The 25404-nt window shown below is 43.5% G+C and overlaps 1 protein-coding gene and 1 pseudogene across 1 annotated transcript in view; one reads left to right on the top strand and one right to left on the bottom strand.

The window, feature by feature from the left end:
- Positions 1 to 25404, bottom strand: part of SMIM18 (small integral membrane protein 18) — a 577762-nt gene that overhangs the window by 314493 nt on the left and 237865 nt on the right. The gene's annotated exons all lie outside the window — the stretch shown is intronic.
- On the top strand, positions 8244 to 8560 carry LOC126961812 (transcription initiation factor IIA subunit 2-like; annotated as a pseudogene).

The raw sequence follows: 25404 nt of genomic DNA on the forward strand, positions 1-25404 counted from the left end.
AGAAAATATTTTATTTTACTCAGTAATTCGAAAGAGGAATATGGATTTGGTATTTTTATTATTTATTTATTTGTTTAAATAGAAACAGGGGTCTTGCTATGTTGACCAGGTTAGTCTTGAACTCTTGGCCTCAAGCAATCCTCCCACCTCAGACCCGCAAAATGGTAGGATTATAGATGTGAGCCACCACACTCAGCCAAATTTGGTCTTTTTAAACTATATCTTTCTTTTAAAAAACAGTTTTTTAATTTTACAACTATAAAGTAATGCACACTCACTTTAGGATAAGAAATGGATGGCCAGGCACAGTGGCTCACGCCTGTAATCCCAACACTTTGGGAGGCTGAGGTGGGCGTATCACCTGAGGATGGGAGTTCGAGACCAGCCTGACCAACATGGAGAAACCCCATCTCTACTAAAAATACAAAATTAGCCAGGCGTGGTGGCATAAGTCTGTAATATCAGCTACTCGGCAGGCTAAGGCAGGAGAATCGCTTGAACCTGGGAGGCAGAGGTTGCATTGAGCCAAGATTGCACCATTGCACTCCAGTCTGGGCTACAAGAGTGAAACTCCATCTCAAAAAAATAAATTAATGGCCCGGCGCGGTGGCTCAAGCCTGTAATCCCAGCACTTTGGGAGGCCGAGACGGGCGGATCACGAGGTCAGGAGATCGAGATCATCCTGGCTAACACGGTGAAACCCCGTCTCTAAAAAATACAAAAAGCTAGCCGGGCGAGGTGGCAGGCGCCTGTAGTCCCAGCTACTCAGGAGGCTGAGGCAGGAGAATGGCGTAAACCCGGGAGGCGGAGCTTGTAGCGAGCTGAGATGCAGGCACTGCACTCCAGCCCGGGCGACAGAGAGAGACTCCGTCTCAAAAAAACAAACAAAAAAAACCCAAAAAAAAATAAATTAATTAATTAAAAAAAAAAGAAATGGATGAAAGAGGAAAGAACTGTAGAATTCCACTACACAAAAATAATCTCATATTTACATTTTTGGTTTAAAGTGATTTTTTTCTTCTGTATATTTTTACTGAATTATACTTACACTGGACACCCAATTTTGTATGTAGTTTTAAAAACTTAACATTGTAAAAAAGTATTTCCCCATATTACATAAGTAGATATTTTAAAGAAATATGATATTCCATTGAATAAATATATAATAACTTTTTTTTTTTTTTTTGAGACGGAGTCTTGCTCTGTTGCCCAGGCTGGAGTGCAGTGGCCGGATCTCAGCTCACTGCAAGCTCCGCCTCCCAGGTTCACGCCATTCTCCTGCCTCAGCCTCCCGAGTAGCTGGGACTACAGGCCCCCGCCACCTCGCCTGGCTAGTTTTTTGTATTTTTTAGTAGAGACGGGGTTTCAACGTGTTAGCCAGGATGGTCTTGATCTCCTGACCTCGTGAGCCGCCCGTCTCGGCCTCCCAAAGTGCTGGGATTACAGGCTTGAGCCACCGCTCCCGGCCATAATAACTTTTCTAAGCATTCAAAAATTGTTTGACAGTTTAGATTTTTTTTATTTTTTTGCCATTTTATAAATAAAACTTCAATGAACACCTTTGCATTAAAAATTTCTTCCTGTACACAGAATCTAGTTTAGAAACCATTTCCAGAAGTAAAACTACTTTGAAAATGAATGTTTAATAATCTGATATTATTGTCCAGGCGCGATGGCTCACGCCTGTAATCCCAGCACTTTGGGAGGCCGAGGCGGGCGGATCACCTGAGGTCAGGAGTTCGAGACCAGCCTGACCAACATGAAGAAACCTCATCTCTACAAAAAATTTAAAAAATTAGCCAGGCATGGTGGCACGTGCCTGTAATCCCAGATACGCAGGAGGCTGAGGCGGGAGAGTTGCTTGAACCTGGTAAGGGGAGGTTGCGGTGAGCTGAGATTGCGCCATTGCACTCCAGCCTGGGCAACAAGAGCGAAACTCCGTCTCAAAAAAAAAAAAAAAAAAAAAAAAAAAAAAAAAAAAAAAATGGTATGTATTGCCAAATATCTTTCTTAAAGGATTGTATCAAGTTAAATTGCCAAATTGTTGTTCAAAGGTTTCTGATTCATTAATCCTGAAAAACATTGCTTGTCATGTATTTTTAAAATTTTACAATTCCACAAGCAAAAACTGGTATTTCAGTGTTGTTTGAAAACCACATAATTGTTAGTCCTATTACTATTTTCTTTTCTTTTTTTTTTTTTTTGACGCGGAGTCTTGCTCTGTGCCCCAGGCTGGAGTACAGTGGCGCGATCTCGGCTCACTGCAAGCTCCGCTCCCCCGGGTTCACGCCATTCTCCTGCCTCAGCCTCCCGAGTAGCTGGGACTACAGGCGCCCGCCACCTCGCCCGGCTAATTTTCTTGTATTTTTAGTAGAGATGGGGTTTCACCGTGTTAGCCAGGATGGTCTCGATCTCCTGACCTCATGATCCGCCCGTCTCGGCCTCGCAAAGTGGTGGGATTACAGGCTTGAGCCACCGCGCCCGGCCTACTATTTTCTTAAAAAAAATTATTTTCAGATACAAACTTGAATTTCAACCACAAATAAATAAATAATAATTCCTTTAACATCCAACTAAGTAACGTGAAATCATTTTAGTTTTGAACTGATTATTTACCAGCTTTGTGACCCTGGGAAAATTATTTAACTTCTGAAAGCCTTAGTTTCCTTATATACCACATAAGGCTAATAATACATGCCCCTTATAGGGTTCTTATGAGGATAAATAAAATAATCCTGGTAAATCTCCTGGCATGTAGGAAGCACTTGATAAATGATAGCTATGATTATTATGTTTAATTAATAGTGAAAGGAATCTTCTTGATTTTCTTGTGGTAAAATATTTGCAATTCTTAAAAAAACCTTTTTTTGGAAGGAATCTTGCTTTGTCACCCAGGGTGGAGTGCAGTGGTGTGATCTTGGCTCACTGTAACCTCTGCCTCCCAGGTTCAAGCGATTCTCGTGCCTCGGCCTCCTGAGAAGCTGAGGTTACAGGCGTGCACCACTATGCCTGGCTAATTTTTGTATTTTTAGTAGCGACAGGGTTTCACCATGTTGGCCAGGCTGGTCTCGGAGAACTGCTGACCTCAGATGATCCACCCGCCTCGTCCTCCCAAAGTGCTGGGGTTACAGGTATGAGCCACCACACCTGGCCCCAGTATTCGCAATTTTAACCATTTTAAAATGTAGTGTCATGTTGTGCAACCATCACAACTCTATTTCTAAAACTTTTTCATCACCTTAAACAAAATTCTGCACCCATTAAGCAATAACTCCTTATTTGCCCTTACCGCACTCCTTAGGAGCCTCTGTTTGACTTTCCATTTCTATGAATTTATTTATTCTAGATATCTAACGCAAGTGAATCATGCAAGATTTGTCTTCCTATGTCTGGTGTCTGGTTCTTTTTCTTTCTTTTCTTCTTTTCTTTCCTTCCTTCCTTCCTTCCTACTTCTTTTCTCTCTTTCTCTCTCTCTCTTTCTTTCTTTCATCTTGCTTTGTTACTAAGTGCAGTGCCACAGTCATAGCTGACTGTAGCCACAAACTTCTGGGCTCAAGGGATCCTCCTGCCTCAGCCTCCCAAGTAGCTGGGACTACTCGTGTGTGCGCCACCACATCTGGCTAATGTCTGACTTATTTCATTAATGTCTTCAAGGTTCATCCATGTTGTAGCATGTATCAGGATTTCACTCCTTTTTAAGACTAATATTCTATTGTATGTATATAATACATTTTAAAAATCCATTCGACTGTTGATAGACACTTGGGGTGCTTCTGCCTTTGCCTATTGTGAAAAATGCTGCTGTAAACATTGATATACAAGAACCTGTTTGAGTCCCTGCTTTCAATTATTTGGAGTATGTACCAAAGAATGTACCACAGAATCGAATGCTTGTGTCCTCTCAAAATCCATATGCTTGTTTCCCACCCCATAAGGGGTGGGATTTCAGCATATGGATTTTGCAAGGAGGTGGGGTCTTTGGCAGGTAATTAGGATAATTAGGTAATTAGGATCAGATGCACTCATGACAGTGGAGCCTTTATGAATGGGATTAGTGTCCTTACAAGAGTCCCAAGAGAGCTTGTGTCTCTTCTCTGCCATGTGAGGACACAGCAAGAAGACCGCCCTTTATGAACCAGGAAGTGGCCCTCACCAGACACTGAACTGCCAGTGCCTTGATCTCAGACTTCCAGGCTCCGAACTGTGAGAAATAAATGTCTGTGGCTGGGCGTGTTGGCCCATGTCTGGCCTCCCAGCACTTTGGGAGGCCAAGGTGGGTGGATCACTTAAGGTCAGGCATTCAAGACCAGTCTGGCCAACCTGGTGAAACCCCATATCTACTAAAAATACAAAAAAATTAGCCAGGTGTGGTGGCAGGTGCCTATAGTCCCAGTTACTTGGGAGGCTGAGGCAGGATAGTTGCTTGAACCTGGGAGGCGGATGTTGCAGTGAGCTGAGATGGCATCACTGCACTGCAACCTGAACGACAGAGACCCTGTCTCAAGAAAAAATAAACAAAAAAATAAATGTTTGTTGTTTATGCTACCTAGTTTATGGCATTTTGTTATAGCTGCCAGAGCTGACTAACAGAGTGGACTTACTATATCATATGGTAATTCTATGTTCTACTTTTGGAGGAACTGTCAGGCTGTGTTTCACGGTGGATTCCCACCAGCAATACCACAAGGGCTCCAGATTCTCCAAATGATCTCCAATGCTTGGTTATTTTCAGTTAAAACAAAAATTTATGGCTAGGCCTGGTGGCTCACGCCTGTAATCCCAGCACTTTGGGAGGCTGAAGCAGGCAGATCACGAGGTCAGGAGTTCGAGACCAGCCTGACCAACATGGTGAAACCCCATCTCTACTAAAAATACAAAACTTAGCCAGACATGGTGGCATGTGCCTGTAATCCCAGCTACTCAGGAGGCTGAGGCAGAAGAATTGCTTGAACCTGGGAGGGGAAGGTTGCAGTGAGCCAAGATCGCGCCACTGCACTCCAGCCTGGTGACAGAGCGAGACTCCGACTAAAAAAAAAAAAAAAAAATGTATAGCCACACTACTAGATGTGAAGTGGTATCTCATTGTGGTTTCAGTTTACATTTTCCTAATGCCTGATGATGCTGAACATGTTTTCATGTGCTTTTTGGCAATTTGTATGGAGAAATGTCTAGTCAAGTGCTTTTCTCATTTTTATTTATTTTTAATTTTATTTTATATTTTGAGATGGAGTCTTGCTCTGTCACGCAGACTGGAGTGCAGTGGCGCGATCTCAGCTCACTGCAACCTCTGCCTCTTGGATTCAAGCAATTCTCCTGTCTTAGTCTTCCGAGTAGCTGGAATTACAGGTGCAGGCCACCATGCCCAGCTAATTTTTGTATTTTTTTTTTGTAGAGACAGAGTTTTACCATGTTGTCCAGACTGTTAACTCCTGACCTCAGGTGATCCATCTGTCTCAGCCTCCCAAAGTGCTGGGATTACAGGCATGAGCCACCGCGCCCGGCCTCTTTCCTTATTTTTAAATTAGGTTGTGTGTCTTCCTGTTGTTGAGTTGTAAGAGATTTTTATGTATACTCTGGATATTAAACCCTTATCAGATATATGCTTTGCAAATATTTTCCTGTTTTGTGGATCGTCTTTTCACTCTCTTGATAATGTCATTTGATGCACAAACATTTTTAATTTAAGTTTTTAATTTTAATGAAGTCTAATTTATCTATTTTTATGTCGTTGCCAGTGCTTTTGGCATGACATATAAGAAACTACTGCTAAATCCAAGGTCATGAAGGTTTGCCTCTATGTTTTCTTCTAAGAGTTGTATAGTTTTTAGCTCTTAAATTTAAGTCTTTATTTTATTTTATTTTTTTTAATAGACGGAGTCTTGCTGTGTAGCCCAGGCTGGAGTGCAGTGCAGTGGTGAGATCTCAGTTCACTACAATCTCCGCCTTCTGGGTTCAAGCAATTCTCCTGCCTCAGCCTCCCGGGTAACTGGGATTACAGGTGCCCACCATCACGCCCGGCTCATTTTTTTTATTTTCAGTAGAGACGGAGTTTCACTATGTTGGCCAGGCTGGTCTTGAACTCCTGACCTCAGGAGATCCGCCTGCCTCGGCCTCTCAAAGTGCTGAGATTACAGGCGTGAGCCACCGCGCCCAGGCAAATTCAAGTCTTTGGTCCATTTTGACTTCTTTTTTTGTATATAGTATAAGGTAAGCATCCAACTTCATTCTTTTGGATGTAGATATCCAATTTTCCCAGCACCATTTGTTTAAAAGACTGTTCCTTCCTTACTGAATATGGTTTCTGTATCCTTGACTTTTAAGTGTTTAACCCATTAAGTAAAATGTATTCTTGCGTCTGGATGAGAAAACCATCTTCTTCCGTCTTCTTGTCTCCCACTCTTGGAAGGTATATTAAGCTTATAGATGCCTGAAGCCACTTATATCAACAGTCTCTTTAGGAGTCCCTACCCAGAGAAGCTACGCTGTAGCCATAAAAGAAAGTTATGCTGGAGCCATGTCCTGACAGATAGGCATTAAGTGTCAGCTCCACATGCTGAGACAGCCACTTATCTGTCCCTCACTTTGTCTTCTGTCCCCTGTCACTGACCCCTTTCTGGTTACAGACATCAGGGTCTTCTTTAGGAATCTCAGTCGCCCCTTGCCCTGGGAAGACTGCATCTCAAGCCAAAGTGGCGAACAGAACCTTCATTCTTCAATCATTAATTCACAAGCATGACAGAGCTCCTCATGCATGTTAGGCACTGGAAATTCAGATGGGAAAGGGGACGTTGCAGAGGGGTTTCCCTCTTCTTCCCCATAGGGTAAGGAACCGTTTCCCTACAATTGTAAATCCACGTCTTTCTCATGCCCAAAAGCTTACGGGACATTTCCACCTGGATAGCCCTCTTCCATTCCAAATTTAGTGCGCCTAAGGCCAAATTCATCATCTTCCTCCTGACATTCATATGCCACTCCCATTCTCCAGGCATCGAGGCCACAAACCCTGGAGCCATCCTGGATTCTTCTTGTCCTTCACTCATTCCATCTGACCTTCCAAGAAAGACCTGTGAGTTCTTCCTTCACATGTCTGCATTTATTCCTTCATTATCATTGTCACACCAGTTCAGGACCTTGTAATAATCTCCTGACTGGTTTCTGTGCTTAATCTGCTCTACACACCACAAGTTGTTTAGCTCATGCTGCCTACTTGAAAACCTTACAGTAACTTTCCTTTGCTTATAAGATCAGATCCATAGACTCTAGCATGGCCCTCTGCACCTTCCATAACCTGAATGCAACCATCTTTCCAGCCCTACTTTAACTTCCTCACACACATCTTCAGCTCTAGTTGGATTGGTTCATTCCCTTTTCCACAGTCATACCTTGTATGCTTTTCTGTCATCTTGCTTCTTTTTTTTTTTTTTTTTTTTTGAGACAGAGTTTCACTCTTCTGTTGCCTAGGCTGGAGTGCAATGGTACAATCTCAGCTCACTGCAACCTCCACCTCCCAGGTTCAAGTGACTCTCCTGCCTCAGTCTCCAGAGTCCAGAGTAGCTGGGATTACAAACATGTGCCACCGTGCCCAGCTAATTTTGTATTTTTAGTAGAGACAAAGTTTCACTATGTTGGTCTCGAACTCCCAACCTTAGGTGATCTGCCCACCTTGGCCTGCCAAAATGTTGAGATTACAGGCATTGGGAGCCACAGTGCCCAGCCATCTTGCTTCTTTACTTATATTGTCCCCACACCTGTAATGTCTTTCCTTCCATTTCTATCAAAATCGTATTCCTCTGGGTTTCTGTGGTTGGGGAAGTAGGAACATCCTGCTGGGCTCCTGGTGGTTTCTCTCTGCTCTGCAGCACAAAGCCCTTTCCCCACAGTACCTCAATGCAAGCTTGAATAACAAAGGCAATTTTTTGGCCAGGTGTAGGATCTCATGCCTATAATCCTAGTGCTTTGAGAGGTCAAGGCAGGAGTATTGCTCGAGCCCAAGAATTTAAGACCAGCCTGGGCAACATAGGGAGACCTCATCTCAAAAAAAAAAAAAATAAGATAAAATAAGTCAGGCATGGTAGTGTGTGCCTTGAATCTGGGAGGCAGAGGCTGCAGTGAGCCATGGTCGTGCCACTGCCCTCAAGCGTCAGTGACAGAGCAAGACTCTGTCTCAAAAACAAACAAGCAAGCAAACAAACAAAAAAGCTAAAAGGAAAAAGAAAGGCAGTTGGAGCAATTTTTCCTAAGCCATGGCATATCAGTTATACAGAAATACTGCTTTGGGAAACAGTCTTCAGGTGATCCTAGATGAGCTCATACAGTCTCAACAGACCACCTACAAATTCTACTTCAGTTTGATAAGGCTATAACTTCAGCATTGGCTCAGAGGGTTAGGAGCAGAGTCAATTTCAGGAGCTTTCTAAATACGTACAGATTCTGTGATAATCTGTGGACTTTTGTATTGAATGATGTTGAATTCAGAGAGGTGACAGAACTTATTAAAGTGGATGAAGCAAAAATAGTAGACTGTGATGGTAAAAATACTGGCTCCAATACTACAGAATGATGGGGGAAAATGGGTTTTTAATGCTGTCTTCTGTTATTATTCATCACTCTTTGAAGAGAAGCAGAGAAGAAACTTAAAACAAATTATTTTAGCATTGTAGAAATGACTATACTGTGCTCTCCCAGAGAATTCCAGTAGGAAAAAACTTGTAACTCATAGCCTCTTACACGTTACCTTTATTATACAGCATGAAAAGAAAACATAACATTTAAAAAATGACAATTCAAAAGTTGTTGGCTTCCTAAGAATATTCTTCAATAAACTCCTTTTAAAACTTAAAAAAAAATCGTATCCATCCATCAAGCCCCATCACCCATATCCAATCTGTTTGGAGTCTCAAGAAGGGCCAGCCACGATGGCTCACGCCTGTAATCCCAGCACTTTGCGAAGCCTCGGTGAGCGGATCATTTGAGTTCAAGAGTTTGAGACCAGCCTGGTCAACATGGTGAAACCACCATCTCTACTAAAAATACAAAAATTAGCTGGGCCTGGTGGTATGCACCTGTAGTCCCAGTGACTCAGGAGGCTGAGGTAGGAGAATTGCTTGAACCCAGGAGGCAGAGGTTGCAGCAAGCCGAGATCATGCCACTGCACTCCAGCCTGGGCAACAGAGCAAGATTCTGTCTCAAAAAAAAAACAAAAAAACAAAAAAACTCTCTAATAAATAGCGTCTCTCTCTTCTTTGCCCAGAGTTAGAGAAATAAACCGAAGAGTAAATATGGCGGCCAAGATATTAGCTTTATCGATAGAGAAGTGTTAAGGACTTAATCCAGTGTGAGGGCCAAATGGACCTGCATCCAAACTACAATAGAAGACAGAGATCCACTCACCCACCCACTCCTGGGCAGCACTCCCAGCTCCGTCAACGCCAGGAGGACCTGCAGAGAATTCTTCTCTGTGGCAGCTCACTCTTAAGAGGAAGAAGAAGGGCTGAGACAAACTCCTTTCTAGGAAGGAGACACTGAGATTGAGGAAAACACCTTCCATGCTCTCAAGATCTGTTCCTAAGAACCGATACCAGCTTTCTGTTCTCAAGTATCTGACACGTACATCCACTTTTCTCCTCCAATCCCGCCATTAACTGCTGCCTGGATCAGTATAACTGCCTACAGTTGATCTTTTGCAACTACTCCAGAGCCCTACAACCAATCATTCCCCACACTGTGGCCAGAATAATGTTTCTGTTTTGTTTTTTGTTTTGCTTTGAGACAGGGTCTTGCTCTGTTGCCAAGGCTGGAGTGCAGTGGTGTGATCGCGGCTCACTGCAGCCTCAGCCTCCAGGGTTGAAATGATCTTCCCACTTCAGCACCCTGAGTAGCTGATACTACAGGCACACACCAACACACTCGGCTAAATATTGTATTTTTTGTAGAGACAGGGTTTCATCATGTTGCCCAGACTGGTCTTGAACTCCTGACCTCAAGTGATCTGCCAGCTTTGGCCTCTCCAAATGCTGGGATTACAGGCATGAGCTGACATGCCTGACCTATTTGGTTATTCTTTTTTTTTTTTTTTTTTTTTTTTTTTGGTTTATTTGGCTGGTTTTCTTTTTTTGAGATGGAGTCTTGCTCTGTCGTCAAGGCTGGAGTGCAATAGCATGATCTCAGCTCACTGCAACCTTCACCTCCCAGGTTCAAGTACTTGTCCTGCCTCAGCCTCCCAAGTAGCTAGGATTACAGGTGTGTGCCACCATGCCTGGCTAATGTTTGTATTTTTGGTAAAGATGGGGTTTTACCATGTTGGCGAGGCTGATCTCTAACTCCTGAGCTTGTAATCTGCCCACCTCAGCCTCCCAAAGTGCTGGGATTACAGGTGTGAGCCACTACACCTGGCTTGTTTTTTTTTTTTTAAATTTAGACAGGGTCTCTGTTGCCCAGGCTGGAGTGCAGTGGTGGGATCATGGCTCACTGCAGCCTCAAACTCTTGGGTTCAAGTGATCCTCCTGCCTCAGCCTCCAAAGTAGCTGGGACTTAGGCATGTGCCACCACGCTCAGCTTATTTATTTAGTTTATTTATTTATTTATTTATTTATTGCAAAGACGGGATGTCATGATGTGGCCTAGGCTAGTCTCAAATTCCTGGGCTCAGGCGCTCCTCCCTCAGCTTCCTAAAGTGCTGGTATTACAAGCATGAGCCATTGTGCCTGGCCAGGATATGTTTTTAATATGCAAATATGATCATTTCTCCTCTTATTAAATCCCTTCAGTAGATTCTCATTCCTCTTGGGATCAAGACCCAAGTCCTTACCAGGGCCCACTAGATCCTGGTGGTCTGGCTCCAGTCTTCTCCCCTCCCTGTCAGTTTTGCTCCGCACACACAGAGCGTTTCTCATTGTTTAAATCGCCATGCTTACTCCTACCTCAAGAACTTTGGACGTACTGTTCCCTTTGTCTGTAATGCTCACTCCCCTCTCTCTTTCCTTTCTTTTTTCTTCTCTTTTCTTTTGTGGCCTGGTTAACTCCTACTTATCTACAGATCTTAGCTCCCACATCCCCTCCATAGGGAAGTCTTCCCTGACCCCATAGGCCCCCATAGGCCCCTCTACTTCCTTCAGATAATTTAGCAGGTGGTATAATTATATGATTGTATGATCATCTGGTTAATATCTTTTCCCCTATAGGTTCTCATCAGAGCCACAGATGATGTCTGTTTTGCCCACTGTTGTGTTCCTTAGCAATTGGCACGGAACTCAGTCCAGTCCTCAGAGACACCCAATAAATATTTATTGAGAAAACAAAAGGCCAACTAGATTCAAACTTCCTCTGTTAAGCCAGACTTCTTCTCCGCCTCCTCTGAAATCCTACGGCACTTGAGATCCCACCACTCATGTACACGGCATTTATGGCAACTGCCTGATAGTGGCTGATAGCCATGTCTTATCTCCCCAGCTAGACTGCGAGTAGCTGTGGGCCAGGGATCATGGCTTCCACGTGACTGTAACTCTCACAACGCCTAGCCCAGCTCCCACCACTTGATGTGTGCACAATAACAATTTATTCAAAGAGTTAATAAAGATGTTGGCTTTTCTTTCTTGGTCTGTAGCAGTGTTGGTGGTGATGGAGGGAAGTTATAATTCCCTGATACTTGGGAATGCAATAGAGACTGCGTTTTATAGGGCAGAACTAGGAAAGGATATTAGAATGTTGTGTCCTTTTATTGCAAGAACACTTTCTCTGCCAATTTGCTTGGCAAAGCAAAGCAAGCCTTTTCTGTAAACACAGCAAACTAGTTCTAATTTTATGCAAAAAGAGGCAACTATAACCAAAAAGCTGAATAGCCACAGAAAATGAACTGCTTTTACTTATTCATTTGAGTTATATTTTATTATATTTTGTTTGCTAATGACCACATACATTCTAATCACAACTGGAACGGTTTCAACCCACAACTTTTCACTCATCTCCAGAGTAGAAGATATGAGGGTAAGATTGTCAGAAATGGGGAATTCACAGGCCAGAAGGGAGGAGATAGACAAACACTAAATGACCAGATCTCTTTCTGGGACACATTGGGCAGGGCCTGTTTGCAGGGAAAGTGCAGAGATCCTAGGGTCAGGTTAAGCATGTGCTCCAAAGCATGGTTTTCTGAGAGTGCTGAGTCAAAGAAGAAAGATGCAGACATTGCCTAAGGACATCAGAAGATACTGGATGTGAGGGATAAGGAAAGCAAATAACTAGATGGAGAGTGAGGCGGTTGCCTGGCAGAATGAAGGGAATGGTGTCAGGAACAAAGTAGAGCAAGGGCAACACCCTTGTGATGTAGTAAACCAAGTTCTTAAATTTGGGATGTCCTTAATTCAGACCCAAGTAGCAGGAAAGCTGGAGTTCCTCCAGTGTTCCAGGACAGGCCATGAACAGTGGGCTTCTGCTTCATCCCTGCCTTTGAGAAGCTTACAATCTGGTTATTCACAGACAGCCAAAACCACAACTGACTTTAAGGAAAGATAGTAAAGTACACAGAGCGCTGTGGTTTGAATGTTTGTCCCTATCCAAAGCTCATGTTGAAATTTAATTGGCATTGTAATGGTATTGGGAGGTGGGACCTCTAAGAGGTGTTTAGATCACAAGGGCCCCACCTCAAGAATGGGCTAATGTTGTTATCAAGGGAGTAGGTTTGTTATTATGGGAGTGGGTTTGTTATTGTGGGAGTGGGCTTGCCTATCCCTTGCCCTCTCTTTTTGCCCTTCCACCATGTGACACCTTCTGCCATGCTGTGATGCAGCAAGAAGGTCCTCACAAGATGCCAGCCCCTTGACACTGGACTTCCGAACCGTGAGCCAATAAATGTATATTCATTACAAATTACCCAGTCTGTGGTATTCTGTTATAGCAGCACAAAATAGCTGAGATGCATAGGAACACACATGCCCTGAGGCATATTCCAAAGCCTACAATACAGGGTGAACTGTGAAGAGACTGTGTCAGAATGGTGCTGGGACAGGAAAGTGGAACTAGAGGGCTAGAGGTTAGGGAAGCCGTCATATGTTATACCTTTCCCCCTTATTCATTAGACCTGGTTCCCTCCTTGTCTAACCCATTTCATTTGCTATCTTGTGGATTCCACCAGGCAACCACATACCTTCATAGGTGCTGCCTTCTGAGCAGGGCTTTCTTTTCTTTCTTTTTTTTTTTTTGGAGACAGGGTCTCCACCTGCAGTGGCACGATCTCAGCTCACTGCTATCTCCGCCTCCCAGGTTCAAGCGATTCTCCTGCCTCAACCTCCCTAGTAGCTGGGATTATAGGCATGCGCCACCATGCCTGGCTAATTTTTGTATTTTTAATAGAGGCAAGGTTTTACCATGTTGGTCAGGCTGGTCTCAAACTCCTGACCTTGGCAGGGCGCGGTGGCTCATGCCTATAATCCCAGCACTTTGGAAGGCCAAGGTGGGTGGATCATGAGGTCAGGAGATCGAGACCATCCTGGCTAACAAGTGAAACCCCATCTCTACTAAAAATACAAAAAATTAGCTGGGCGTGGTGGCAGACGCCTGTAGTCTCAGTTACTTGGGAGGCTGAGGCAGGAGAATGGTGTGAACCCGGGAGGCGCAACTTGCAGTGAGCCGAGATTGCACCACTGCACTCCAGCCTGGGCGACACAGCAAGACTCTGTCTCAAAAAACAAACAAACAAACAAAAACTCCTTACCTCGTGATCCACCCACCTCAGCCTCCCAAAGTGTTGGAATTGCAAGCATGAGCCACTGCGCCTAGCCTGAGCAGGGTTTTCTTTGAAGCCCTGCTTCTGCACTTACCCTTGGCTCCATGCTTTATATCCTGGAGCCAGACCCTCCATCTCCAAGCTTAGGCCAAACCAACTCATGTTGGGTAAGAACTTTGCACTTGTAGAGCCTCTGTGCCAGTGATACTGAGTTCTCTACTGTTCAAAGTGAGTTAAACAGACACATTCTTACTTTTTGGAAGTGCATAAGCTAAAACAAACAAACAAAGGACAGAGAAAAGGCAGACATAGACAAGACCTCAACAATTGACTATGTACTGGAGAAAAAGGCAGTGGAAAGATTTATATTGTGAAACTCAAAGGGGTTGTCATTAATGATGTTTCCTGTCCACATTCCCTTATTTGCTCAAAGACTCAAACATCACCCCTATGTGATGACTCCTAAATCTGCCTCCAGGTGAGCTACCTTACTCAACTTCCAAGTGGAAATCTTTCACTGTGTCTGGTACATCTCTGCTTAAATATCTCACTTTTAAAGACAGGAAGTTCCCAGCTGAACTCATTATTCTTGTTGCTAGCTACATCCACCTTTCCTAGTTTTTCCTCTCTGTGTTCCTGTACCTATACCAATCACGGACATTGTTGTAGCACTTTGCAGATTATAACACCTGTCCTCTCACTTTAACTCATTAATTTCCCCAACTGCTTGGGCTTGAAAACATAGCATCTACACTGACTCTGATTTCTCTTCCATCCCTTTCTTCACATGTTTAACCTATGTACTTGGTTTAATCTACAAATAGTGTGATTTTTTTTTTTTTTTTTTTTTTTGAGGAAAAAAAAACTTTCTTATTTATTTATTTATTTATTGAGATGGAGTCTCACTCTGTCACCCAGGCTGGAGTGCAATGGCATGATCTCGGCTCACTGCAACCTCTGCCTTCTGGGTTTAAGGGATTCTCCTGCCTCAGCTTCCCGACTAGCTGGGATTACAGGCACGTGCCACCATGCCCTGCTAATTTTTGTATTTTTAGTAGAGATGGGGTTTCACCATGTTGGCCAGGCTGGTCTCGAACTCCTGACCTCAGGTGATCCACCCAACGTGCTGGGATTACAGGTGTGAGCCACTGTTCTCGGCCTCATTTATTTTTAGAGAGAGAGCCAAAGGGCTTGTGGAAATGGAGATATCTGCCATTGAGTGTAGGCAAGCACTGCAAATTTGAAACCAGGCCCCAGTAAAATGCATGGCTTATGAATATAATGGAACACAAATGGGTAATTTGAAGCTGTTCTCCTTTATTTATTTATTTATTTATTTTTTTGAGACAGAGTCTCACTCTGTTGCCTAGGCTGGAGTGCAGTGCCAAGATCACAGCTCACGGCAGCCTTGAACTCTTGGGCTCAAGTGATCCTCCCACCTCAGCTTACCTAGTAGCTGGGACTACAGGTGCATGCCACCATGCCCAGCTCATTTTAATTTTGTGTTTTTTCATAGAGTTGGGGGTCTCACTATGTTGTCCAGGCTGGTCTTGAACTCCTGGCCTCAAGTGATCCTTCCACCTTGATCTCCCAATGTGTGGAGTTGCAGGCGTTGAGCCACCCCACCTGGCCCCTTCTGATTTTTTAAATAAAAAATAGTTATGTTTTAATAGACTCTTTTACAACTTAAATCACACCTGTCAGATATTTATTTACATTTATAGCAATGCACATATCTACAGCTAGATTAATTCCTTGCATTACCTCACCTTGCCTTTTTATGGTTGGGGGACATTTTGCTGCAAGAATCCTTCCAAACAGCACAGAGAAGTCACGTTAAATTCACTATTTACATTTCTAACCACAGAGCTAACCAGAGAAGGAGAAGGACTAAACCCTTCTCCTTCTCCAAATATATTTGGTGGAGAGATTAGGGAAGAATCCCAAGTAAACAGAATTTCGAGGAAAAGGCAACCTGTTAGGCTACAAGATTGATTCATTTACAGATAATTTCCCATGGAGGAAATGACTTGAACCAAAAAAGGAGGAAGCGTGGTGAAGACAGTGACTGCTTCTACAAACATGTTGGTTATTTTTGGAGGGAATCTGGGTATCTTTCTACCTTCCTCAACCCTGCGGTCAGCACTAGCAGCCAATAGAAACATGAGTGTTGGTAGCACTAAGCAGGTTTAATTCATTCAAGGTGTCTCACATTCAAGGCAACTAAAGAAAGTGTTTTGAATGTTTTCTTAACTGGGAAGCTCTGCTTAGTGTAAAGAGTGTAAAGTGTGACAAGAGAAGGACAGAGATACAAAATTACTGATAACAACGTCTAACAATAGAACATTGTAATATACTTTACTTGGCTTACAAGGCCTATACACTTTTTTGTTTTGGAAGATCCAGTGCTATCTGATTAATCTATCTATCTTTCTTCCTTCCTTCCTTCCTCCCTCCCTCCCTTTTTTTTTGAGACTAGGTCTCACTCTTTTGCTCAGGCCAGTCTTGAACTCCTGGGTTCAAGCCTCCTAAAGTGCTGGGATTATAAGTGTGAACCACCCCACCCAGCCTGCAAGGCTTATACTTTTTTTTTTTTTTTGAGACAGTTTTTTGCTCTTATCACCCAGGCTGGAGTGCAATGGCGTGATCTCAGCTCACTGGAACCTCCATGTCCCGAGTTTAAGCGATTCTCCTGCCTCAGCCTCCTGAGTAGCTGGGATTACAGGCACGTGCCACCACACCTGGCTACTTTTTGTAGTTTTAGTAGAGACGGGGTTTCACCATGTTGGACCAGACTGGTCTCAAACTCCTGACCTCAGGTGATCCACCTGCTTTGGTCTCCCAAAGTGCTGGGATTATAGGCATGAGAAGACTTACATTCTTTTTTTTTTTTTTTTTTTTTTTTTTTTTTTTTTTTTCAGACGGAGTCTAGCTCTGTTGCCCAGGCTGGAGTGCAGTGGCCGGATCTCAGCTCACTGCAAGCCCCGCCTCCCGGGTTCACGCCATTCTCCTGCCTCAGCCTCCCGAGTAGCTGGGAGTACAGGCGCCCGCCACCTCGCCCGGCTAATTTTTTTTGTATTTTAGTAGAGACGGGGTTTCACTGTGTTAGCCAGGATGGTCTCGATCTCCTGAACTCGCGATCCGCCCGTCTCGGCCTCCCAAAGTGCTGGGATTACAGGCTTGAGCCACCGCGCCCGGCCAAGACTTACATTCTTAATATGCCTTAGCATATTCACATGAATATTGCATTTATAGCAATATAAATTGGGTAACAACTGATCTATGTATACCTATGTTTCAGCAGCAATTCTGAACCCATGAAACATACTGTACTTTGATTTTTGCTAAACTGAAGTTTTATGTATATTATTTGGTTTAAATTCATTCAGTTATCCAGATTCTTACATATTTAGTAACAGCTCACTTCCCGTTTTCTTCACTTTTGGAAAACACCCTAAAAATCCATTTGGTTCTTTTTGACCATGTTAAAAATGGTGAAAATAATTCCCTTTTTTTGTCAGAAAAAAACAGCAGATGCACTTTTACACTCAGAGCTAAAAGAATGGCTTTGTTTTTAACGACTTTGGTATGCGCTATATTTGGTGCTAGATGAGGAGCAAAGCCTTATTTAAAGAAAGTGGATTTTGAGTATCTCTGTGAAAGTTTTCATAATGTCTGTCTGCACAGACCCAGTGCAGTCTGCTTTTTTTGTTTAAATGTTTCTCTCCTCTCCTTCATTGTAAACATGACTCAGTGAAGCCTTGCTTCTGTAAACAGCATTTGAAAAGTATGCTATCTCAGTCAATATGAATATTTAAAAATTAGGTTCCACTTATATTTTATTAATTCTGAAGCCAGTTAAAAAAATAAAAAAGGACATTAAAACCATAAACAGACAAAACAGAGAAAGATGTCTTTCTAATGGAACCAGGAATAGTAGAGACACTTCTAATATATATAAAAATGTTGTTACTTCACAGTACTATAGAAATGTAATTTTAGTCATTTTCAGTAATTGTTTATGAACTTAAGCCAGGTAGCAACCAAATGTGCCAAAATTCAAGGGATGGATTCTTGCATATTTAATATCATTTGTCATATATATGACAGTAGTCCTTCTTTGAGACGAATTTGTGGGACTAGGTTATAAATCATCACAATACTTTTGACTAACAGAGAGAAAAAGGAAAGAGTCATTTAAATTATAAAATTTGAATTACAGAACACATTATTAAGAGATAATTAGGTTTACCATTTAATAAGTATACAATAGCTGGAACTGATGACAATTACAGTGATGTCAAATATAGGGCTTCTATAGGATAAGCACAGACCATATTAATTGTGTACTTCTTATTAACTCAATGTGGCTTAAGGTATCATTTTATGGAACAAACCATGCCTGGTTACAACATTCAGCCATTAGCCCTACTCCATATACTGCATCATTAGCACTCTATTTTCAGATTGTCTTTTTTAAAACAAACAAAAAACCTCTTTATGCTAAATTTGTAGCCCATTAAAAATTCCCTGAGTTGTTTTTCTACTTTATTTATTTTTAATTAATTAATTAATTTTTTTGAGGCAGAGTCTCCCTCTGTCACCCAGGCTGGAGTGCAATGATGCGATCTTTGCTCACTGCAACCTCCGCCTCCCGGGTTCAAGTGATTCTCCTGCCTCAGCCTCCCAAGTAGCTGGGATTACAGGTGCGTGCCACCACACCTGGCTAATTTTTGTATTTTTAGTAGAGACGGGGTTTTGCCATGTTGGGCAGGCTGGTTTCAAATTCCTGAGCTTGAATGATCAACCTGCCTTGGCCTCTCAAAGTGCTGGGATTACAGGCGTGAGTCACCATGCCCAGCCTCCCTTGGCATACTTTAAAATAAGATGTATATTTGTCCTATTACATTTCACTGTGGAGTTTTAATGCTCAGTTATTGAGATGATATTGAATCCTGGCAGTTTCTGACACTAGAAGAAAGTCAACATTTATTGACACTCTCTTGGTATTTTACTTCTGTTGTGTAGTTTAATTTTCACAAAGCCTCTATGAGGTATTCTCATTTGACCAACACTCAGAGAAGGAAATTGAAGCTCAGAGAAGGTCCAGCAGCTGGTGAGTGGGTGAGTGGACCCCTGTGTGGCACTTTCCAATATGTCAGCAGTTGCTTAAGCATGTGGTCAGTCATAAACCTGATCAGCTAGTCTTCGTTTCCATTTAGAAGGCTGACAATATGATCAAAATGGACAGGACTAAGGATAGACACTTGAGGGCTTCTGGGATCTCTCTGCAGGCTCATATGGGGCCAAGAGCCCAGTTTAGCTGTTCTATCAACTATGGAAGCTATTACCTCTCCATGGAGGCTGCAGACCTCCTTCAGACCACGAGGAGACCGTGAGAGATTTTGTTAGATTTCTATCACAAATCATGGTCCCGTTTTATTTTTATTAATCGATGTATCTTGTACTCGTTCCTTTTCTCAGTGCTTACTTACCATCTGTTATTTGTCAATTTTGGGGATTTGCTAGAGATCAAAATCAAAATCAAAAGAATATTTTCTGGAATATATTCTTCTTCCCTTGAATGTTGTCACATTTGGTTGCTACCTGGTTTAATTTCATAAACAATGATGAATATGGCTCAAATTCCATTTCTGTAGTACCATAGGATGTATTTCATGTTACTTTGAAGTTACGTGTTTATATTAGAAGTGTCTCTGCTATTCCTGGTTCCATTAGAAATACATCTTTCTCTATTTTTTCTGTTTATGGTTTCAATGTCCAATTTTTTACTGGCTTCAGAGTTATTGCTCTGTAAACAAAGTTAAGGGACTTTCCTCCTCACTGTTTTTTCATCGGAGATATTCAGAACAGAAATGAGTGTTAACTATACTCCTGGGAGCTGTGCTTATGGGACTTGGTCTTCCACAAGACTCTATAATGTGAGGCAAGTTTGACTTTCAAGGGCAGATTTATAGTTTTCATGTTCAATCTAAAATGTGTACTGGGTGATTTCTCTTCGAGGTTTCTTGTCATCTTAGTGCATGTAAAAAGCAAGTGAAATTAAACAGCAAATGGCAAGTGTTTTGGATTCCAAACTTCTGAGGGTTAAGTGAGTTCGCAGACTGCTCGGTCGCTGTGCCCTGCGTGGAGCTGCCACCGCAGTACCTGCGGGGCCATCTGGAGTCACTTAAAACGTCATAACCACTTTTTCACTCCCTCACTCAGCAGAGCTCTTCCTCAAATTCCTGACAGCACTTAGCTCAACCTAATGGACAGAATGTGATTCCCAGATGATGCTGATCATAAATCCAATCCACCCACCAGACATTAACGTCTGTGGTGGACCTGAAACTTACAAAGTGCTCATTCCAGAGTCTTACATTTTGAGATAGAGCAGGTGCCCTGGCTGGGAATTTGAACAACTTTGAGCAGATAGATGCACAGTTTTCTTTGATACGTCCAGGTGTGGGTTATGGTAACCCTGCTTAACTAGGAATGTTCACCATTGGCAGAACTAGGGGGCGGCTTGTCTAGAGCAAGGTTTTTATTTTTTTAGACATTCTCATTCTGTCACCCAGGATAGAGTGTAGTAGTACCATCTCAATTAACAACAACCTTTGCCTCCTGGGTTCGGACCTCAGCCTCCTGAGTAGCTGGGATTAGAGGTGTGTGCCACCATGCCTGGCTAATATTTTTCTATTTTTAGTAGAGATGGAGTTTCGCCATGTTGGGCAGGTTGGTCTCAAATCCTGACCTCATGTGATCTGCTCCCCTCGGCCTCCCAAGGTGCTGGGATTACAGGTGTGAGCCACCACGCCCGGCCTCTTCTTACTTTTGTGTCATCCACAAGAGTTCCCAGGAAGCTGTAACTAAGGAGAGGGGCTGGTATGTACACACTGAATGGGGTATCAATTGCCCAACAATAAGAAAGCTATTCTCAGAGCCACTTGTCTGTTCACTCCATGTGTACTGAGCATCGAAAATGAGTAAAGCTCTGCTCTAGACTCTGTAGGGGGCATTTTAAATAGACACTCATCTGAAAGATGAGTTTAAGTTTGCCCTTTGGTTTAGAGGATTTTTAGTGTCATGCTTTGTGTCTAGCAGCGTGCTGTTTCTCTCTTTCCCATCTTCTGGGTGGCAGTCTCTTCTCTGTCTTCAGCTTTTGGGATAAATAACACTCTCCTGAGAGGCCTGCTCTGAGCATCTGATTTAAAGAAGTCACCTCCCTCCTCCCTTCCCCCTTAATCACGTTGGCTTGCTTATTTACTTCATAGTACAGATCGCAATTTGCAATTAGGTATTTGTTTGCTTGCATGTGTATTTTCTGTCTTTTATACTTGTTTATTATCTCCACAAGTTCAGATCCCCTGACTTCATTCTTCATCGTGGCTGGCGTCATGTACGTTTCTTGAAGGCCGGGATCATGGCTTAGATTTTGGATTTCTCAGACGGCATAGCATAACTACTGGAAAACACAAATAGCTGACTGATGGTTGTTTGCTTTATTAATAAGGTCAAAGGGCTAGACGCGGTGGCTCATGCCTGTAATCCCAGCACTTTGGGAGGCCGAGGCAGGTGAATCACCAGGTCAGGAGTTTGAGAGCAGCCTGGCCAACACGGTGAAACCCTGTCTCTACTAAAAATACAAAAAAATTAGCTGGGTATAATGGTAGGTGCATGTAATCCCAGCTACTTGGGAGGCTGAGGCAGGAGAATCGCTTGAATTTAGGAGGCAAAGGTTGCAGTGAGCTGAGATCACACCACTGCACTCCGGCCCTGGCAACAGAGTGAGACTCCTTCTTAAAAAAAAAAAAAAAAAGTTGCCTGTTCTGGGCCAGGCGTGGTGGCTCATGCCTGTAATCCCAACACTTTGGGAGGCTGAGGCAGGCAGATCACAAGTTCAGGGATTCAAGACCAGCCTGGCTAACATGGAGAAACCCCGTCTCTACTAAAAAAAAAACAAAAAATTAGCCGGGTATGGTGGTAGGCACCTGTAATCCCAGCCACTCGGGAGGCTGAGGCAGGAGAATCACTGAACCCAAGAGGCAGAGGTTGCAGTGAGCCCAGATGGTGCCATTGCACTCCAGCCTGGGCAACAGAGCGAGACTCCATCTCAAAAAAAAAAAAAAAAAAGTCAAAGGTCACAGATGCTGCTCAATGCCACACAGTTAAATTTTCATTGAAAATAAACAAACAAAAAATCAACAGATTGTACCTCTAGTTGTCTGTAGTTCACCACCACATCACTCTGTAAACACTTCTGACCAGTCCTGGGAAAACAGCTCAAAATGGAATTCCCATGCACAGTGGGTCAGTAGAACTATCTTAGCATCTGGCAAACAGATAATTCCATTTTTACCATATGCCTTTCCCTCAGAGCCTCATGAATCAGCAAAACTATGTCCCCTGGTAGAAGCATAAACCCATTTAAGTTGCTGGAAGTCAAATTGGAGGGTTACAGAAAAAGAGACCATTAGTTGTTCATGTGATAGAATCTTTCGTGCTTTGCTTACACACTTCTAGTAGTGTGGATCCCACGGCCTCTTTTGAATAACCCTGATCCTCATCTTGACTTAAACTCTGCTTCTCCATAACTTCTGTACACAAGTCTTGGTGCTTGTGTACCACCAAGGGCTGGTACACGAATCCTTCCCACGGCCTACACAGAAGCTTCTTGGGTCTCCAAGAGGTTTTTCTGCTGCAGGCTAGACATCCTCAAGTCTTTTCAAGATTTTCTCATGGTCTTTAGTCACTATCATCCTTGAAATGAGCTCCAGTTTGTCAGTGTTCCCTGAAATATGGTGTCTACAACTATATGTACTTTTCAAGACGTAGCCTAGTGGGCCAGATGTTTTGAAAGCTGTATTTTTTTTTTTCTTTTTTTGAGATAGGGTCTACTTCTATGGTCTAGGCTGGAGTGCAGTGGCGCGATCATAGCTCACTGCAGCCTCAAATGCCTGGGCTCAAGCCATCCTCCCACCTTGGCCTCCCAAGCACTGTGTTTCTGTTAGGTAGATTAACACAGAGTGGGCTGTTCTTACAGACACATTACATTGCAGATGCACAATCCTTTCAGATGAGGAAATCCCCTCTCTTCTCACCATGAGCAAAAGGAGATGATGGATCTTTTTTCCACTCTCTTGCTCCACACCGAAAGTTAGTATTTTCATGGCACTGTGAACTTTAGAAGAAAAAACAACGCTATAAATCTAGAGTACCAGCTATTTGCAGCACCGTGTTCATTTCTGATCCTTATCAATGAGCACGCTGACTGATTTATATTTGTAACCCAAGCATACTTTTTTTTTTACATTCTTTTCTCTTAATATCTTATGCACGCACTTTGATCCATCCACAGAATCTGTAAACTTAATTCCTTTTAATAGCAACTTAACATTCCATTGTCTTCAAGTACCATCGTTTGCATAACCTTTTCCCAATTTTGGGCATTGGGTCATGTCCCATGTTTCCACTGTTATGAACGGTGTTACCGTAAACATCTTTGTGCTGTTTGCTTTCTTTTCTCTTCTGCATGTTTCCTTGGGGTATATTCCAAAAGCAAGACGATTGGGTCAAAGGATAGGAACAATTTTATAGCTCTTTTCATATATTGCCAGACCGATTTCAAGGGGATGGATACTTTTTGAGAGCACCAAATAAGACAGTGCAGGCCTGCAGAAGTTGTAGTTTAACTGGAAAAGCTGGGCCTGTGTGTGGCATCAGGTCCCTTCTAAGTGACCCTTTCTGAGTCTTCTACTGTGAGCTCCAGTTATCCCAATGGTTGGAGAAAACCAGCACCCCCAGTAAACCTCTCTAAAAATACCCAGAAATGCATCTTGCTTCCTTTTCATGAGAGGATTTTTATCTCTGAGATGAAGTTGCATGGCCTGACCTGGGTCCTAAGCCCAGATTTGCCACCTCTTCGCTGTGTGCCTTTAGACAAGTTACCTAACCTCTCTGAGCCTGATTCCTTACCTGTAAATGAGGTTCGGTAGTGCTGCACTATTATTGTTACCGATGAGTCACTTAGTGTGTGGGGACTGACCATGTGTTTCTTCCTTCTCCTTTGTACTGCCAGCATCCAGCTCTGTGCCGCCCCATGCTTGGGGGTAATAAGTGTCTGCTGTGGACTGGACAGATTGTCTTTACCCATGATCTTGCTTCAGTGTTTAGGAATTAGAAAAACAGAAAGTTTCTGGGCCGGGAGCCGTGGCTCACACCTGTAATCCCAGCACTTTGGGAGGCCAAGGCCAGAGGATCGCTTGAGCCCAGGAATTTGAGACCAGCCTGGGCAACATAGCGAAACCTCATCTCTACCAAAAAATTTTTTTTTTTTTTTTTTTTTTTTTTTTTTTTTTTTTTTGAGATGGAGTCTCGCTCTGTACCCAGGCTGGAGTGCAGTGGCCGGATCTCAGCTCACTGCAAGCTCCGCCTCCCGGGTTCACGCCATTCTCCTGCCTCAGCCTCCCGAATAGCTGGGACTACAGGCGCCCGCCACCTCGCCCGACTAAGTTTTTGTATTTTTAGCAGAGACGGGGTTTCACTGTGTTACCCAGGATGGTCTCGATTTCCTGACCTCGTGATCCGCCCGTCTCGGCCTCCCAAAGTGCTGGGATTACAGGCTTGAGCCACCGCGCCCGGCCTACCAAAAACATTTTTAAACACTTAGTTGGGCATATTGGGGCATACCTGTAGTCTCAGCTACCCAAGAGGCTTAGGCAGGAGGATCACTTGAGCCCAGCCGGTCGAGGCGGCAGTGCCGGTCGAGGCAGCAGTGAGCTATGATGAGAAGAGAAGAGAAGAGAAGAGAAGAGAAGAGAAGAGAGAGAGAGGAGAGAGAGGAGAGGAGAGGAGAGAGAGAGGAGAGGAGAGGAGAGGAGAGGAGAGGAGAGGAGAGGAGAGGAGAGGAGAGAGAGAGAGGAGAGGAGAGGAGGGAGGGAGAGAGAAGAGAAGAGAAGAGAAGAGAAGAGAAGAGAAGAGGAGTTTCTGAACTTGCACATGCACTTGAGTGTTGGTAGGATGTGCCAGGTTCAAGCCTAACCTGTTGCTGAAGGAAGAGCAGCTCCAGTTTTCAAGGCCTCCAAAGATATAAAAGGTTTGTAGAAGAGATGGACTAGGAGCTTAGGGGGACACATCAGAGAAAGTGGTTCACTACAGAGAAAGCTGTTCCCAGAAGGCCATCCAAATCTCCAGGGATGTTTGCAGCATCCCCTATCTCTAAGAGGGCTTGGGAGGATGTGTTCAAGACCTGCCTGAGATCTCCCCGGTCTCCTTCCTGCTGCGGAGGGAGGAGCTGGAGAAGTGAAAGGACGTGTGTGCAGGTGGTCCACGTCTGCTCAGTGACGTTTCTTCTGCTCTGCAACGTTCCAGGCTAATGATGGCCACAGTTTCATACTACTTCTCTCATTGAGAAGTGGCACCTAATGCTCCTGCTGTTGGAGCTGGGCTGTTCTTAGTGACTTCCTAGACCAGTCAAATGCTACAGAAGTGACATTCTAGAAGCTTTGAGGAGAGGACATAAAGAAGTTTTGCAGCTTCTACTCAGGTCTCTTACAACACCTTTTCTGGGAGGCCTAGGCCACCAGTCTGGGCCACTAGACTACCCTGAGACTGCCGTGGCTTAGAGGCCCTGGGAACGTCCTCTGGTCGGTGGTTCCAACCAGCCCCACTGAAGCTTGAGCGAT

Source organism: Macaca thibetana, chromosome 8 (genome assembly GCF_024542745.1).
Source record: "Macaca thibetana thibetana isolate TM-01 chromosome 8, ASM2454274v1, whole genome shotgun sequence".
NCBI lineage: Eukaryota > Metazoa > Chordata > Mammalia > Primates > Cercopithecidae > Macaca > Macaca thibetana.